This window comes from Pholcus phalangioides, unplaced genomic scaffold (assembly GCF_987345545.1).
Source record: "Pholcus phalangioides strain wild (caught in Gottingen) unplaced genomic scaffold, Ppha-v1.0 ptg000012l_1, whole genome shotgun sequence".
Taxonomy (NCBI): Eukaryota; Metazoa; Arthropoda; class Arachnida; order Araneae; family Pholcidae; genus Pholcus; species Pholcus phalangioides.
Genome location: NW_028301605.1, coordinates 1,088,249 through 1,105,969, shown reverse-complemented (window position 1 = coordinate 1,105,969; position 17,721 = coordinate 1,088,249).

Here is a 17,721-nt window from a genome sequence, read left to right as displayed (position 1 = left end):
TGTGGGCGTCTTTCGCTTAATTCTTGTTCCATTTGACTTGCGAAAGATGAAGCATTCTGTCTTTCAAGATATTGCAGGCGTGACCCCTTGGCCAAGGTAGAACAACCAAGTCTTTTAATGTTGTTGCCTCCTTGGCAAGTTGATCCGCTTTTTCATTTCCAGCAGTACGTACGTGCGCTTTGACACAGACTAATCTTATGTTGTTGTGAGCGCGTAGGATGAGACGAATACTTCGTACGTCAGGGTTTGGCGAACGAGGATCTTGTATGGCTAGGAGGCCAGATGTGCTATCTGTCAAGATTGTCACTGGACAAAGCATCACTTCCGCACGTTTAACAACATTGAGTATCGCAAAAAGCTCGACTTGTAATACGCTATTAGTATTTTTGTATTGTAATATACAGATCCCCTTAAAAGGGATTTGCCAAAATTCAGGCTCCCGTAGGGAGGGGCGTTGAAAGCTTATATGGAATAATCAACACTGAGCCAAAATCACTGAAACCAATAAATATGAAAGTTAATCAATATTGTATTTTATAATGTATATGCCCACTACAAAATACGGGATTTCTGTGAAATTACGGTATCAAATATGAAAGGACGTTTTGAAAATTACGAAAAAAAGAATGCTCGGATATGAAAAAGTTATGAGTGTGATTCATTTTTCAAAATTAATGAACTGTTTCAATCACAGAAAATGAAATTTTGTGATTGAAGATTTAAAGGTTGTGATTTAATTTTCGTTTTTCTTAGGTTATAAGTTTGAAGGAAAAAAAGGAGAAGGGGTTGAAGTAATGAACACACATACACCAGCTTGTTAAAAACTGCGCGTTTGCATGAGACATTAATGAGGCAGTTTAGGTCAGTAGTTCTCAATCTTTGGAAGTCTGCGGCCTGGTATATCTCTTTTTCGTAAGTGTATACAAGGCCCGGTCATACACACAACCAACGAGAAATTAATGGGAGAAATGAAACTGCGAATCGCTCACACAGCCCGGTGTGACTAGTGTTAAGGCCAGGTACTGGGCCGCGGCCTGGTGGTTGAGGAAACACTGGCCTAGGTTATATCATCCCCCCATGACAGAAGCACGGATGCACGTTCAAACAATTTTTCACTTTGTTTTTTAGTCAATTGGTTGGATGTTTTGCTTAGTTTTGTTTGAAACGCAAATGTTTATCCGTACTAAAAAACGTGTCAACAATATTTTAGGAGAATAACTTACATAGATTAACATGGGTAGATTAAACGTTCAAACATTTCCCACGTGTGTGTGTGTATGCTGTGCTTTTAGCATAAGCGCGACGACATTCGAAAGATCGAGAGAAACAAATGAAACAGCAGTTAACAAGAGATATACTGATTGATATTTTTTGTGCAATTTGCTAACAAACTCTACTCACACAAGTGCCAAGCAGTTCTTTCCCACCTCATTTTTAAAGTTTCGGAAATTGTTATTTCAAATAAGATGTGCATAATAATACAGCATTAATATCCGTGAATAAATAAAGCACCGACAGCATAAAATTTCAAAAAAAAATTAGAAAATTAATTCTATCTTATGGCAAAATAAATCATATCGTCTAATTTGATTCTCGTGCATCAAAATAAACTTTTAAGGTTGCTAAATTTCTCCACCCTCGAGGCATGAGGAAATTATTAAATCCCTTTAATGCAATCTTCGAATATTTTGCATGTTTTACGAAAATTTCGGATCTTTCACCGTAAATGAATTACAAGAATCTTTACAAGAATTCCATCAGGAAAATGAATGAAATTAAAATATTAATTCGAATTGTTATGCAATAAAACCCTATAATTACATTCAACGTGGAAGTTCTCATAAACGGTGACGGCATTTCGTTTAGCTACACTTAAGATAATGCTTTTATTCAGTTATTTCAGAATATGAATATTTAATGTTTTTCATTACTAATAGAATTACACACGTCTGTGATAAAAAAGATTTCTTAGAAATATTTAGCGCTTCTTTAGAGTTTTTGTGGATGCTAATTACTTGAAGTGTAATTAAAGAATTCCATCACCTGTGTTTTTTGAGATAAAGTAAAAATCAAATTTCATTGGAGATACATAAAATCAGCATACGAATCACATTTAAATTGTGTGTCATAAACAATATAAACAAGTATAGTAAATCATTGCAAAATAATAATTCAGAGATTTAAGAGTGGTTTCGGAGTTGCTGATTCCGAATCTGGCACTGGTTTCGTCATATTGGCTTTACGTTTTCGAGAAAAAGTGAATAATACCATAAGCCGCATACAAATCACATTCAAAAACTGTATGCTACAAATAACTACAGTAAACCATTGCCAAATTCAATTCAGTGACTTTAGGGTGATATTGGAGAGCTGATTCCGAATCTGGCATTGTTTTTATCGTATTGGCTATACTTCTTTAGAAAAAGTGCAAATTACATTTCAATGGTAATACATAATACAAACACAACGCCACAACAGGCAAAATGCCCAACGAGGTGGCTGAAGCGATAAGCAACATACAAATCAACACTGAAAATGTGTGTTATTAATAAATTTAAGTAAGTCATTGCCAAAGATATTTCATTATTTTAGGACAGAGCTAGGATATAGTTTATGAGGTAATGTAAAATAAATATAAAAATCCCATAATATTATTTGGATTTTAAATAATTCCGGCAAAATATGAAATCGTTTAAAATCATTTAATTGTAATAAAAAAAATTGATTGCATTTTCGAAATTGTGCTACAAATAATTATTAAAACGCAGTTATCAAAACTGAAAACAGCTCCAAAAAGTATTTTTTTGTAGACGTGATTTATTTGCCGATTATGTCACGAGTTTCTTAGCTTATGTAAATGTCATAAGCTTCATTATTGATAGTGAAGAAGAATCATAAAAAATTATTACAGTATAAATATATATTTTGTTATATCTTCTTCGAAAAAAATTAACTTCTTTGTAAATCATTTACAAGAAAATTGATGCGTTTTAAACGGGGAAAAAACCATTTTAACTTATGATAAATAAATAAATGGTATGCTAATATTTATTAACTATGTTATAGAAAAAACTTCATTGTCTATGTTTTTCTGCTATTATTTTCGTTTTTTTAATGATTATGATACATATATACGCATGTGTTTCTGATGAATGAGTTCCAAAATCTCCAAAAGAAACGAGAAAATATGTATACATATAATAAATTTATGACGCAACGGAACGATAATTTATTCTGGAATAATTAGCTAATGATGCATTTAAAGTCAAGTGAAGGTGACGCTTTTAATGGAAGAAAAACACCGCTAAAGAAACATTTATTTTCTGTTATTCATGATTGCTTATACTAGGCGTGTACGTGAAGCGGTCTATTTGAATATTGCACGATATTTATCCAAAATGTGTAATAGTATACGGCAAGAGTACACGCCCTCCGGCCCGCGAGCCAAATGCGAGAAAAGTATGAATACACATGACACGATAAATACCTAGGCAGACCATATTTCCTTCACAAAAGGCAAGCAAGGTTCTCAATTATAGTGAAAAAAAAATTTCCCAAATGCAAGTTAAGTTGCCAATTATAGCAAAAGAAATGGTAAAAGAGGCAATTAAAGTTGTCAATTGCAGCCAAAAAATTGTCAAAAACAAGTAAATTTGTCAATAACAGCCAAAAATAAAATTTAAAACGCAACGTAAATGTGCCATCTCACCCTAAAATTGCTGAAAAATCGCCAATCGCCGAAAATGATGGGCACTGCAAGTTCAAATGTAATTGGTCAAAAAAAAAAAAACATACGATCGACTACTATGGGAGACGGGAATGGAATGATGCAGGGAGACCACACAATGTACGCACTTGATGCAACGGCTTGCCGATTCCCCGTCTACGCGGTACATTAGTACCGTTACAAGTACACGAGCGGTGTATATGTAACGTCGAAACCTGCATGCGTTTTTCGCGAATTTCACCCTCACAACGTAGTATGTGACACCATGTTCCATTGGAGTTTTTGTTCGATGTCCTCTTGATGTCTACTAATAACCCTCTGAGTTTGTCGGTTCATTAACAGAACACCCTGTCTTTATTTGACTGCAACTAATTGGGATAAAATCACAATCGTCATAACGTAATTAAGTCATGAATGATTTCAAAAAATTCCCCAGGTTAAACAATTCTACGTCTTGCTATGTGTCGGGGGAAACCTACGCATTTTTTGGTGCTAAGCAATCTTTCCATTAATTTATAGGAGCAGGCAAACTTCCTACGCATTTCTAGAGGCTTGAACTTCGTTGAGGCATTTTCAAGGATAGACAAGCATCGTATCTATGTATAAAAGTAAGCAAGTCTCCGCATTTCAATGTTTTAGGTACGACTTCCTTGATTTTTTCGCTGCAAGGAAAGCTGCTACGCAGTTTCTAAGGTGTAGAAAAAGTTTTTAATTCTTTTCTATAGGTGCGCAAGCTATCCACATGTTCCTACGGGTATCCAAACCAACGCATTCTTAGGTGTAGTGTTTCTCCGTCATTTGACAGGGATTTATATGGGACAAGTGAACTCCCCACACTAGTGGTATTCAATGCATCCCCGCGGGATACACGAGACCCTCGGAGCTTTTTATCGTGGGCCGCTAACCATTTAAATTATGGCGTAAACAATTTAAAGATTATCAGATTAGAAAAATAATTATTTGATTCAGCCCGCAGATCACTTACAGTTATACTAAGACATTATTTAAAGTGAAAATTTCAAGATTTATTGAAAGTGGGAATTTCAAGATATATTGAAAGAAAGATATAACTATGATTTTTTTTTCAAAATAATGTGGATCTACCCGCTTAATCGCATATCCAGGATTGTAGTGCACAATATCCGATTATGCGAGGAACAATTGAGTTGTCATTTTACCACGTTAGTGTATTAAAAACTGATGATTGATTCATATTAATAAAACTTCTCGAATAAATCAGACATGGAAAATGAAACGGGAATTATACTAAATTACAGTGATCACAGTAATTCCATTACAAAAGTTAGCGCCCTCTATTGGATCAATAGACAGCAAAAATAAAATAATTATATGTATTGAAGACGACTTGAATAGAGAAAAGCACCAGTATTTTTTTTTTTAATCGTAACTTAGTGTTATACATAATTCTTATTGATTCAAATGTTTCATTCAGTAAAAACATAATGTGTATAGTGGTTGATATGTATTAATAGCTGTCGCAAGAAGCGTAATATTCGATTAAGCGGGGGGGGGGGAAGAGTAATTGAAATTATCGTATTAAGCGGAGGACTTTAACTTTGTCTCTATGGGAGAAATTTTGTGCCGTGAGATTTTATCTTTTATCTGTTTTAGCGGGATATCACACAGTTTATTTGTTATCTGATTAGCCGACTGTATTTCAGAATTACCAAAATAACTAATTACGGAATCATTTGAAGTGATTACACATTAAAGGAAGTAATTTATCCCAATATTCTTCAAAAATGGTGGAGAAAAATATTCCAGAACTAATCGAAAAATTTAAAACTTATTTCAGAATAAATGAAAGTTTTCAATTGTGCTTACCTTGTTTAAATCGGAACCGCTCACTGACCATCTGTTGTATAAAACAGGAGTTCTAAACCTATAGGTCACGACCAAAATTTGGGTCGCAGGGCCTTCCGAGATGGGTCGTTGTCCGAGTCCAATTAGTCCTGATCCACTAACAATCGTGGGCCTCTGAGGTAAGTTTCCCGACTGAAATTGATAATTTTGGCCGAAAATTGATTTCCAGTCAATTCCGAGAAGGGTCGTATGAATTAAATTACAATTGGGCATCTTTAGCTATAAGTCACGGACCAAACTTCATTAGCAGGGATTTCCAGAGATGGTTCATGCAAATTCACTTTAGCAAGGGATTCTTGAGATTCTTGATCCCAACCTAGTCTTCATTCGCAGCGACTGCCCAGATGTACCGTAAAAATCCACTTGCAGTTCTGTTATAAATGCAATTATTGAGTTACTAATTCCACTGATTTTTCGAAAAACAGTCTCATGAGTCACGAAGCTGATCTTCTGGCTGAAAAAGGTCTAAAACCTCTGTTATAAGATGCTTATAAATTAAATTAGAAGCTCTCTTTAAATCAGTGTGGATTCTTCTTACTATAGTTGGTGGCCCGCGGGCTTCGGGATGTTTTAATTTGGTCCGCTATATCTGAAAGGTTGAAGACAACTGTCCTAACCTATTTCTAGGGGTACAAAAGCTCTTTCAACGCATTTCCGACAGCGTATAAGCTTCCTAGGCATACCTAGGGATATACAAGCAATGATTGTTAAAATCATTCCCCTAAGCGTGGGTTGCTTTTCTCACTGTAATTTTGCTTTCTTTTGACTTCAGGGAGTTAAGCCTTGACATGCAGGATGTTATAAGTTTGGAGTTGAAAATATATGGTGAACATGAACTTTGAATGAACTTTGGTGAACATAAAGTTTTTCTAAAGGCAGCACTTACGAAAACTTAAAAACCCCCTGAAAGTTGAACTTTCAGTGATTTTTTAAGATGGTCTCTCCGAGAGCACACACAATGTGGGTTATTATAAAATTTAGCACTAAAATTCGGGAGGGGGGGGGTTGTATGTGAAGATGAGTACACCTTGCATCATCTTGGCTGTGAAAATTTGAACAAAGCGAATAATTTTCTCATAGAAAAAGTTGAAAATCTGATAAAAAATTGATGGCATTCATGTACCTTTTTTGAGTATAAAGAATGCGAAAAAAATAATAATAATTAAAAAACAATAATGCGCGGGTCTAAAAGGGTTACAATTGTTTAATGAAACATGAAATGGTAACCATATGTAATTATATTTAAAAAAAAATATTTATACAAGTAATTTACCGTTGTATATAACACACTTTCAACGCTTTGAAATCCCATAGCAGTTTTTGTCTCAAGCTGACGCTCCACATTTATTTATCCTGAAAAACATCATGTCAGCATCATGTTAAAAACTTAATTTTTTCTTCCCCCCACCCCTTCAAAAACTCATTCCGTGAATTATACTGACAAAACACGAGAGAACTTCTTCAAAACTAATTCATACTCTTGATGATATACGATTCGGAGAACTATGCCCTGCAATAAGGAAGACACCTCCGTGTTCTTGCCCAATCCCGTTGGGTAATTACTTGTCGAGGACACGTTTCACAAACGGACTACTTTCAGGAGAAGTGCTTCGAAGACAGTTTGTTGAAGAAAAACCTCGTGAGGAAGTAGAACGTGCGTTTGTGTGTGTGTGGAGGCTTGAAAGATGTCCCTCAAACCACATACACCTCTCACAGAAAAGGTCTTAAAACAACTACATACCACCTTTTTTTCTTATTTTCCTGTCGTTTTCCACCTCGTTATCCCGTTCCGTTGAAGGATAGTTCGTTTCCGCTTCTAATGATGTCATCGTGTGTGTGGGGGGAAAAATTGCTAAGATAAGTAAGTCTATATTCTGACGTGTTGTTTTTGAGGGGAAAAAGGCTTGATAAGTACATGGGCTAGGTATTAAAGTTTCATGATTACTGGGGGGAAATTGCATGCAACAAAATATATTTATGAATCAAAACATTAAACTGTTATATATTATTCATTGAGTTATTCAATAGTTTTTATATTAGTTATGAGAAAGGACGGAAAAAACTGTCTTTCTCGCTAGTTTTTAATCGTTAATAAATGCTCTCTTAAAGTGAGAAACTCTATCGTCCCCCCCCCCCCCGCCCATTAACATATTAAAACTTCTGAAATTGCATATACACAGAATACTTTCAAATTTCAAATTTATTTTACGATTTGTGTGAATACATTTTATATGATGTTATTGGCAACCAAGGAGACAAATGCCCCATACTGGTTGTTAGAAACGTCTATAACTGCCTTATAACTGCCTATATTCTCATTTTAATCATATAGAGATACACACTTTATCTTCTCTCTCTTTCACTGGTTTGCAATGATATCTTACATACCACTTTTCATGTACAGGATATTTAAAAAAAATCGTCCGATTTAAAAGAAATCATAAGTATTCAGCTTTTAATCCGTTTTGATCGAATAATATAAAGGTAGAAAGAGGGAAATCTCGAATTTCACGCGGTTTCCGACAGGTAGCGCTAACGCTCTTCCTGATGTCTCCAATTCAGTGTTTGTCAAAATGGCGACTGCACAATAGAAATCGTTTTCTGTTTTAAGCTTCGTGAAGTGCGAGTCCGTAACAACTGTTCATCGTTGTTTTCGATACCCTGGTGTTGAACTTTCGATCGCTCAGAGCATTAGGCGATGGTATAAACAATTCCGAGACACGGGTTGTCTGTTCAAAGAGAAATCCCCTGGCCGTTCCCCGCATGTCAGACGAAAATGTGGAGCGCATCCGACAGAAATCCACTCGCAGTTCACAGAAATCCACTCGCAGTTCACAGAAATCCACTCGCAGTTCACAGAAATCCACTCGCAGTGGATGTAAACATGCTCGCAAAAGTTTGGGACGAATTTTACTTCCGCATAGACATATGCCGTGTATCCCAAGCTGGACATATTGGGCACCTTTAATTTGGTTTGTAAAAAATTTTTTAACTAGCCATATAATATAAAATTAATCTTAAGTGTCTATGTTCAATATTTTTCCTAATATACGCCCTTTCAAATCGGGTGATTCTTTTTGAAATACCCAGTACATGATTGAAACTAACTCGTGCGCCACGACTTGGTTCATACTGAATGGCGCTCGGAAACTAAAACATGATGAAAATTCAATAACATTCCCACGCCAATTAAATTAATAGATCAGATCATCGCTTTCTTTTTGTAACGTAGATGTATCTCTTAGTTACTCTCATTTGTAATAGCGTCTTTTCGTGTGTAGGGTTCACGTATTAGGCACCCTAATTCTTGAGCAAGGGCCCACTTTAGAATATTGAAATTTAAAATGTAGTTCAAAGGGCCATTTGGGCCGACTAGCGGCCGCAAAGTAGAGTGAGGGATGACGAGCATTTGACAAGTCCATACACATTATATACGATAATATTTTATTTCATTTTCGTGAAATTAATTAATTGATTTAATAAAATGCTCGGCTCAAATCACAGTTAAATATCTATTCAATTTGGTTAATATTAATTTTTGTTTAAAGGTAAATTTCTATGGCTGATTGATTAGTATGATGAAAATGTTCGAATCTTAAATAATTACATCTTTCTTTATTTATGCGGCGAAACATTAATGTTTCCCTGTTCTCCAATGCGTTACATTTTTTCGTTTAATTAAAAAATATGTCGCGATCCGGTTTCGCTTCAAAACCGACGAAACGGAATTCCTCACGAATTCTCAGCCAACTCTTCGGGATAATGTGTGGTGGTGTGGTAATAATGGCGGACTCGCATCGAAAGGACCTGGGTTCGAACCCCCACCTTCTGCATAGCGGTAGTCGGCTAAAGTTGGTTTTCAATGGTTCCCAACTTCAAGGCGAGAACGCGAAACGATCCCCTCGTTGAAAATGGTTCGCAACAGACTTACATCGGTACAAATATCCACTCATTACGCTTGGATCATGGTTTGAAATATATATGGCAGCACAAAAAAATTTACACATGGCACTGAAAACGCATTGAGTTACGAGTTGCGTGCGCAGTTGAGTAGTAGTAGTTGCGGCAAAGGGCGGAGATACGGTGGGGGGCATTGCCCCTCCAGCGTCAAAGGTGGAGTCGACTAATCTAATGTATATATGTATATATATGAATTGATATCATCATCATCGTGCCCCCAGACTTCCAAGTCTATCTCCTATGGTTGCGGCAGGTAGACTGCCAAAACATAAGGTGCAATGCGTGCTTAGGATAGTTGAATTTAAATTAGTCACACATTTACAGCGACGTATAAGAACTGGATGAAATGCTATGGATGACTTGAAACAGCATATCTGTGTAGCAGTTGATTTAATAACATTCAAATGCTACCTACACTAGACAAAAGATCCAGCTCTGTTTGGACGTCTGTACGGCTACTGGGGGGGGGGGGACTAACATATAACTATAATAACCTGCAAATTAATTTGAGGAGGAGCCCTTTTAAATTCCAGATTTATAGGTAATCATGAGTATTTCTATCAATATAAATCGTGAATTTTTTGGATGCCTTTAGCCTGAACATCATGCATTGTAGAAGATAAGTAAGAACACCAACAATAACCGATGCGGTTCTCGTTCCAGACAAGGTGATTAAACTGATACTACTTACAGGTATGCAGTACTCATTATGATGGAGATAATTTGATGAAACTTGATATATAAGATATATGGACCATGAGGAGATAAAGCATTCAATAACAAAACAAAAAAGTGTAACTTTTGTACATCAGGTGCAAATGGTTCAAATAATGTGTATAACATAGTTTCTCAACCTTTTTTGTCCATCGCCCCCTTCTTCAGAAATTTTTTTCTCCCATCGTCCCCCCAACGCAATCTAACCCATAGGATCCTCTCTTATACCCGTAGCTTCTACCGCCCCCCTGTAACTTTCCATCGCCCCCTAAGGTGCGTTCACGCGCACGTTGGTAATCACTGGTGTACATATACGAAGTTTCAATAAAATGCGTCCATCACGACGGGCGCTACATGGTTCTGAGTAGTGTCAGCATAATTAAACCGACGCTACTCCGGCTTCTGTAGCTCCGGTTGTAGTGAACGCATTTGATTGAAACTTGATATGTACGTTATTTGGACCATGGGGGGATACAGGTAACTGGGGGAAAAAATCACAACTTTTTCACCTGGTGGTGAAAAACTGAACTATTGTTCCATTATATCCTACGTACGTCTGAAAAGTGCCAGTTTATTTCTAACCGCCCTGTACTTACGATGTGTCAGTAATCTGTAGCAAACGCATGTCCAGGTAAGAAATTTTCATTTCAACCGTCAGATTTAAGATAATGAATGTCTAGCTACGGTTCATCGGCACTTTTTATTTTCTATATTATTATTATTTCATGCGCGTAAATATCACATGAAAATTTCGAAAACAAACCTTAAAGTTTGTGAAGAAAGAAAAGGGATAAAATCGCAGAGAAAACATTATAATATCTTTTGAAGATAACAAAGTTCTGTAAATATAAACATTAGACTGGATTCGATAACACTCTCAACATACAAGACACTGAACAAATAAAGGTTTTCTGTATACACTTAGCAATTTCAATTAATTTCCAAGTTTATTTATCCAGATTAATAATAACTCATTTCTACCGTGTATATATATTATCAGAAAAGAAACAACCCTTATTTGCGTTAATCGACACGTTTCGTAGATTTCTAAATAATCAAAATGTAAAAACGGTGAAATATTCGAGACAAAACTCGTGGGAAGAAAACAATCTCCCCGGAAATATATCCAAATATTTTACAAAAGATCACAACTACATCTACCGCCATGAGGAAGGGAAACATCCAAATATTATTCTTACGGAAAAACGAAAAGAATAGATGGAAGAGGAGAAGGAGGAGGATTACCGAGGAATCCTTTAATTAATAATTTATAATTAATGCCCGAGCAGGCGAAGTCGTACAGTAGGATTTTAATTACCGCAAAACTCATACTGCGAGTTGTTCCCCCATCCTAGAAATGTATTTTAATATCTGTCATTTTTGCGCAGTAGCGGCGGCGTTCCGAAAGTTATTCCGCCTAGGGAAGAACAGTTTTCGAAATTAAAATTCGTTCAATCACTTTCTTGTCCACTTGGGTATCATTCCGTTGCCGTGTTTTGTCGTCCATAAAAATTAAGACGCCCGTCTAGGATCTTACGCACACTTTACCCGTCAGAGATTTCCCGAAGACGTGACAAACTTCTTGATATTTGGATCACGCTTGAATGTTCGATTTAATTCCTATGAATGGTTTCCTTTCTGATCCGGGAAACAGATCGATCCGATCGTATATCTAAACACATTATATCTATAATCCTTTTGAATATTTTTCAGAAAGGTGATTTGTCGACGATTTCACGCTTCACTGTCATTAAAATAACTTTCAAAATAATGTAGTGGATTTCTTTTACATTCCGTGTATAGTTGGTCTTATCGAATGATAAGTTGTTAGTTTTGTGCTTGTGATTCAATACGAATAAATTCGGAAAACAAAAACTAAGACACGTTATATAGGGTGGATACTATCGACCGCCGAATAATTACACGCGTGATTCTTTGTGAAAAAATTATATGCAAAAGTGTTTTTTTTCAGTTTTTTTTTTATTTTAACAATAATTATGGACTTATGAACTTTCGTGACGTGTTTGTTTTGTAACGGTAAGTTACACGCCAAATATCCAACGCGACTTATTTGTTTGTGACTATAAACACTGTTTGAAAATGCATATATTATTCAGTTTTGTTAGAAGTCAAGTTTGATCGTCATCTATTAGGTTGGCGATTTTTTTAAAGTGACGTTATAACCTTGTTATTACGTGTTAGTTTGCCCCACTATATTGGTAAATTTATCACCAGACTTGTGACGTGTCAGCCAAATGAGATATATTTGAAAAAAAAAATTTCAACTAAATCAACACTTTTTCCTATATAAAGTGTGGTAATTTGCTCTCCGTCACTGTGAATGAAATCTCTTGAGGGAAGCTGTATACATGATGTTTATTGCGCGATCGTTTTTTTTTTACCCTGTGTTTACAATGAGATCACATGTTGATCAATATGACAAGGTAATATTTTTTGAGTAATTCCGAAATGTCATCGAAATTGTTTTGTGCCAAAAACTTCAATGAAGGATGTAAAAATGGCAGCTGGACGAAAGCGACTTTTGGAAACGGTACAATATTTACAATGATTCAATCTGACATTTTTAGTCAAACTAATTATTTTATTAATCGGCATATTCAGTATAATGAGTGGTTGGTTTCGGATTTTTCCTACTAATTATTCATCGAGCCATATTTTCATACCAAATTATAAATATCGCAATGGAGATTTTTCTTTTCATTTTGTGACTGCAATTGGTTTTTATCGCGCTGAAATGTTAACAAATTTACTTTCACTTTCCACAAGAAAGGTTTTGGCGACTTTGACATTTATTCCAGCCTGAATGATTCGCGCCGAATTTGGTCATTTCCAGATGGAGTTCCTTTCGAAGGCGTATTTATAAATGGGCGGGGCTCCCGCTTGGCAGAGAGGGACTTAGAAGTTCTCGCTTAATTTTGCTCCCTCCCCTTTGTTTTGATTCTTAATTCTTTTTCCGAGAAGTTTATGCCCTACATCCTTAGCCCCTAATTTTTGAAATGAAAGTAACATCTTTACTGTTTCCTCTTATAAAAATGGTTTTGAATATGGTTTCATGCACACACTTATAGCATAAACGAGATGCCGCAAAATTTTACACTGTATTTGTTAGCCCTCATAATAACAATTTGTAATTGTGATCGATTTTATTTAACAAGCTAATTGTGTTAATCAAATTAGTTGTGTTACATAGTTACAATCAAAAGCAGTGACACGACATGCAAATCTTCGGAAACTTCTAAATTGGATCTGGAAGAATGTCTGATTTCAAAATTGTTAGCGATTTTTGTTTCTGGGTATAACCATCACGTAAAAATTTGAAAGCAAAGGGGAAAAACACCTTTAGCTTTTTCGATTTTTGTGAGGATTACAGCACTATTATCACCGGTAAACATGCCAAATTGTATCTTTGGTGCACATTCGGTGAATTAGTAAGAATGTAATTAACTGATGTAATCACTTTTTAAAGCGTTATAACTCCGTAGTTATGGTCAATTAAAAAAAAATGAAACAGTTTTCCATATTAGTTTTTGACAAGCAATCACGTGTGTAAATTATTGGGTGGTCGATAGTATCTACTCAGTCACGTATATGTCAGATTGTTTGGAAGAAAACTGTTGAGAAAACCCAAGCTGAATTGCAGTTGGGTGTTTACTCGTTTACGTACAACTTTGTCAAAAAATTCAGTTGTATTTATTTATTTACACATCTCACAAGGCTGAGTCCAATTACGGTATTCAAAAATGTTGAATTAATATCCGCTTTTGTATTCATTTCGAAGCGATATAAACATATTAGATAAAAATATCTGTCGAAACATTGCAGATAAGCAACAGCAGCTACCGAAAATTACAATTTCCAGGATTTTTACACATCGAAATGATGAAAAAATGAAAATGAATAAGCAAATTTAAAAACAAGTGATCAGTTTGCAGTTTTCAGAAAACATTAGAAAATCAAAAAAAATCTAATTTTTATATATTTTTTTAATTATTATAATTAATGAATTCATGAAATAAAAGGGAAGAAAATACCTGAAATCTTATTTCGGAAAAAAAATATATAGAATGTAAAAATAATGCTGCGGTTTCAAATTAACGCCATCATAGAAATTCGAGGACAAGAATTCATCTCAATTGTGAAGAAAGAAAAAAATGCGGCCTTTGATCGCCTTAACTTACTTCAACACCTGAAGAATACGGACACAAAACAAATTGACCATCAAATAAAAAAAAAAGCGAAACAAATAAATAAAAACCATTACCGAAGCAATACATTATGCAAATGAACAAGAGTTCCAAAAGATTGAGTAATGAATGACAAACTAACAACCTATTTTGCATTCCCAAAGCGATACACACACACTCATTTTAATCAGCCTCCATCTTGACGGAACGAAGCAAATTAAAAAATCCTCAAAATATATATATATATATAAGTTAGAAAAGCGAGAGAGACAAAGTACAGTTCAAACAAAATTATCGGAGGAAAGAGAAGAGAATTGTTTCTTTCTTGGAAGAAAAGATCGAATGCTTTCACGCCTCCAGGAACAAAAGACAAGCTTCATTAGTTGAAGTTTCAGCACCAATGGAATCAGTTTCGAATCAACTTTGAGAAATCTTCTGTTTCGAATTAAGACAAAGACGACAGAAACAATAAAAGAAAAAGTTCTTATAAATCAAAGAGTGAAACGAAACCAGAGCACTTTTGAAAACAAAGGAGATGTATTAGCTTCCATTATTCCTGTACACAGTCCAATTGGGAAATAGGACTCTGGAAATTTTTTTCCTATTTTTTTTTCCAGTCCTGTTGATAATGAAATGTGTTTTATCTTAGAAAAATGTTTGTATCTATCAGGTCATTCTCACAATACACACACACACATGAATATTCTGATTTCGCTGATGACCTTCGCGAAGTGATTAGTATTAAGTAATTCATTGTTTCTAGAGAAAGTTGAATTTTTTTTTGTATATTGCATGAATGGTTTTGGTTTTTTTACGATAATTCACAATTCCTATCGGAATTGCATGCAATACATAAAAAATGTAACTTTGTCTAGGAACAATGGATTAATTCATGCTAATCACTTCGTGAATGTCATCAGCGAAATAATTCTTATCTGAAATATGTATTTGTTTGCCATGATTATTTTTGCTGTGTTCGGGCAGCAAAGAGAGTTTTGATTGTTGTTTTTAGATGTTTATGTGAGATTGTAAAAAAAATGTGTGTGATTAATTGTCGGAGTGTAACTATGAGATGTAAGTACAGTAATTTTCATGTATCGTATAGTTCTTATAAGATATCGCTATTAGAGCTCCTGGAGTAAGCTTCAATGTGAAAATTTGTTTGATATTCGTTTCAAACCGTAGGAAAACTATTTACACCGGAAAGATCCGAAAATGACAGATAGGAAATAATTAAAATTTATTGTAAAAGATTTCCACAAGATGTTGAAATTCTCGTCCCATAATAGGCCATAAGAAAATGAGTAACTAAAATTTTTCGACGATCATGATGGGTTTTGTGTAGGTGCGTTGTCGTACTTTGTATTGTTATGAAACTTATGAAAATGGTCCTAAAATTTATCATTTATTATGCCATTTTCCACGTGTAAACAGTGAAAATAGCCATTATCTTATGTAAAAATTATTAAATTAAGGCATTTTTATGTAAATCTCGCCAAATTCGCAACAAACTTTGATAATTTGGTGACATCATTACGCCATAGAAAGAAAAGGATCTTCCAGACCCAGAGGCTTACCGACTTTTCTTTTTGGAATGCATAAAAGCGGAATTAAGAGCAATTTGTTGAACCTTTGAAGACGGGATCTCTTGCATGTGAGAGAAATAGGTATCTGCTTAGTCTGTTTTGTGGAATCTCTGCTCGTAAATAGCCTACATGTAAATAGCTATTTGAAATGAATCTGAGACGTTCTTCATTTTGTTTTATCCCCTGGTAATTTCAAGGCCTTGTAAGAGAGGCATTTTCCGTAACAGTATAAATATATGTGATTAAAAAATTATTATATTCAGAGTAAAAACTTGAGTCAATTTATGCTCAGCTGACTAGGATTGTTGGTAACAGATGCAGACTTCAAGAATTATAAAAAGTATTCAATTAACGTGCCCATTATATCATCATCATCAACACCAACCATTTTCAATCCACTGCTGGATGAAGGTCTCCTCTAAATTTTTCCATTCTGCTCTGTCTGATGCTTTATCCATCCAGTTGACTCCTGCCACTTTCCTGATCTCGTCAATCGATCTTGCGTGGGGACGCCTTCTCGGACGTTTAACACCACAGGGGTACCACTCTAGAATACTTGTGGTTCTTCTGTTGTCCTGTCTTCTTGTCCAGCCCATTTCTATTTCAAACGTTTGATTCTTTCCATGATATCATATACCTTTGTGTGGTTCCTTATTCAAGTGATTCGTTTCCTGTCTCCCCTTGTGATGCCTACCATACATCTTTCCATGCTCCTTTGTGTTGTCTGAAGCTTTGTATTGTCTTGCTTGTGAGTGTCTATGTTTCAGCTCTATAAGTCACTGCTGGTAAAACACACTGGTTAAAAACTTTTTTTTTCAGGCATAATGGCATTTCACTCTTCAGAATAACGCAGTTTTTGCCAAAAGTGCCCCATCCAATCCTGATCCTTCTGTTTATTTCATTAATGACTCCGTTGTTCATAGTTATTTCTTGTCCCAGGTATACATAGCTTTCTACTTCTTCTATCTCTGTGTTGTTGAGCAAGATTGTTCTCTTCAATGCGAAGGGGTTGAACATAACTTTAGTCTTTTGCAGATTCATTTTCAAGCCTACCTGAATACTTACCTTCGCTAATTCTTGTATTATTTCTTCTAGTTCGTTTGGATTACTGCTGATAACAACAATGTCGCCTGCAAAACGCAAATGGCTGAGAAACTCACCATTTATTTTAATTCCTTTTTTTATCCCAATCCAGTTTTCCGAATACTTCTTCTAAAACAGCGATAAAGAGTTTTGGTGAGATAGTATCACCCTGTCTGACTCCTTTCCCAAATTTAATACTTGCTTTTCCTTTATCCAAACGAATCGTTGCAGTTGTTTTCTCATATATTTTCTTGACGATATTGTGATGTAAGTCTTCTCTACCCCAATTACATCTAGAGCTTTAACAACATCAGATGTGAAGACAGAGTCAAATGCTTTCTCAAAATCAATAAAGGCCATACACAATGGTAATTCGTATTTCTTTTGTCTCTCTATCCCATTATATATATACGTAGATTATGTCATTTATTTCACCGGCAACCACACCATTATACAAAATCTATTTTTGTATGATTTCTAACTTTCAATTAAAAGGCCTTTATACTGACTCTACCAAACCCCCCGAGAAAAACATTATCTGCGCCATATTCTCCATTATATT